The sequence below is a fragment of the Dioscorea cayenensis genome, chromosome 5 (assembly GCF_009730915.1).
Source record: "Dioscorea cayenensis subsp. rotundata cultivar TDr96_F1 chromosome 5, TDr96_F1_v2_PseudoChromosome.rev07_lg8_w22 25.fasta, whole genome shotgun sequence".
In the NCBI taxonomy this organism is placed as follows: Eukaryota; Viridiplantae; Streptophyta; class Magnoliopsida; order Dioscoreales; family Dioscoreaceae; genus Dioscorea; species Dioscorea cayenensis.
Window position 1 is genome coordinate 8837211 of NC_052475.1, and position 2235 is coordinate 8839445.

Sequence of the window (2235 nt, forward strand, 5' to 3'; positions counted from 1 at the left end):
GGTCGGCTAAGAATCAATGGTGTCTCTACATCCTCATCGATGTCCATGATGACAAAATCCACAGGGAACACAAATTTGTCCACTCGGACAATCACATCTTCAACAATCCCATGAGGTTTCCTTGTTGATCGATCCGCCAATTGTATGGTCATCCTCATGGACCTTAACTCATCCAAGCCAAGTTTCAAATACATGGTGTAGAGCATGACATTTATGCTAGACCCTGAGTCCACTAGAACATTTTCTTGGACTGCTCCTTCAAGCATGCACGGGATAACGAAACTTCCTGGATATTTCAACTTTTATGGGAGCTTCTTCTCTAAAATGGGTGAGCAATTCCCTGTAAGTTCAACCGTGCCTTCTTCCTCCAACTTTCACTTGTTTGTAAGGAGTTCTTTTAAAGACTTGCCATATTTAGGCATTTGGGTCAATGCTTCAACTATCGGGATGTTCAAATGGAGTTGTTTGAAAATGTTGATGAACTTTCTGAAGTGAACATCCTCCTTGTCATGCCTCAATCTGGTTGGATAAGGAATTAGAGGCTTGCACTCAGATGATTTTTATGGTCCTTGTTGTTGGGGCTTATCATTTTTTCACTGATTTTTGTCTTCACTATTTTTTTCAACTAGCTTGGGGTCTTCCCCGAAGGCTACCCCACTTTCCTTGACATTTGGGGTCAACTTTAACCCTTGTCTCCACTTGCCTCCCACTTCTAAGGGCAATGGCCTTCAAGTGCGCCCTTGGATTGTCTTCCGTGTTACTAGGAAGACAACCTAAAGGACATTCAGAATTTACCTTGCCGAGTTCCCCTACTTGATGCTCAAGTGATTTTATAGAAGCTTGGAGGTTTCTCAAAACAAAACCTATCTCACTGAACTATTTGGCGTGCTGAATGAGCTGAGCATTCACCTTGCCAAATTGTGCATCCATGCTACTAGTTAGGCTATTGAACCTAGCATCCGTACTGAGCATGAACTTGGCAAGAACCTCTTCAGTGGTAAATTTATTCTCAGAAGTCAGTTATTGAAATTGAGATCCTTGGAGTGGTGCACCGCTTTGTTGTTGGCCTTGGTCCATGCAAAATTTGGATGGTTCTTCCATCCCGGATTGTAAGTTGAGCTATACGGGTTCCCTTGATTTTGTTACCCCCCAATGTAGTCGACATTCTTAATGGAAGCAACAGAGGAGCTAGCAATAGGACATTGGGCTGCACCATGCCCACCACAACAAGTGCTGTAACTTACCACTAGTTATGACCTCGAACCACTGCCCATAAGAAGATCAAGCTTTCGAGTTAACACATCAACCTTTGCGGCCAAGGCATTATTGCTGCTCACTTCATAAACTCCAGTAGTCTATTGTGAAGATCCCCTTGATGCCCAATGTGATTCATTGCTTGCCATAGACTCAAGTAATTGCTCAGCCTTATCGGGGTACTTGTTTCTAAGGGAACCACCCCCCGTGGCATCAATGAGTTGGCGAGTAGCATAGTTTAGCCCATTGTAGATGATTTGTACTCGCATCCATGAAGCAAAACCATGATGGGGGCACCTTCTAAGGAGATCCTTGAATCTCTTATAGGCTTGAAACAATGTTTCAGACTCCCCTTGTTTAAAGGCTGAAATTTTTTGTCTTAATTTGGCCGCTTTGCTTGGTGGAAAATACCTCCTAAGGAACTTCTCAACCATATCCTTCCATGTTTTTATAGACCCTGGAGATAATGATGTAAGCCAATGATATGCCCCATCTCTCAAACTGAATGGAAATAGCCTCAAACGGATAGCATCGTCTGACACCCCATTAATGTTGAATGTAGAGCAAATTTGGAGGAACCCGGAAAGGTGGTCATGTGTATCTTCATTTGCAAGACCATTGAATTGAACTGAGTTCACGACCATGCCGATTGTACTTGCTTTACTTTCAAAATTATTGGATGTCGTATATAGTGCTTGAACACTAAACTCATCACCCATGAATTGAGGTCTTTCATAATCGGATAAAGTGCGTCGCTCTTTGGCCATGATTGATGACATTCTATCCTCAATTTCCATGTTATGTGTACCCGATGTAATCAAGGTTGATGGATTTGAATGTGTCATGCACAGTACTTTGGAAAACAAGGAAAAAATGGTAATAAGTTAGGATCAAAGGAAAAGAAAAATAACGATAAAAAAAATGAGTAAATAATGAAATTGCTAGAGTAATAATTTTAAAAGTTTCCTATAATTCCTTAAA

General features: G+C 41.5%; 1 non-coding gene across 1 annotated transcript; it reads left to right on the forward strand.

Moving 5' to 3' along the window:
• The first annotated feature begins 1533 nt into the window (after window positions 1-1533).
• Window positions 1534-1640, forward strand: LOC120262625. The gene has a single exon (XR_005536888.1). It is a non-coding gene; the product is annotated as a small nucleolar RNA R71 (small nucleolar RNA).
• Window positions 1641-2235: the final 595 nt, after the last annotated feature.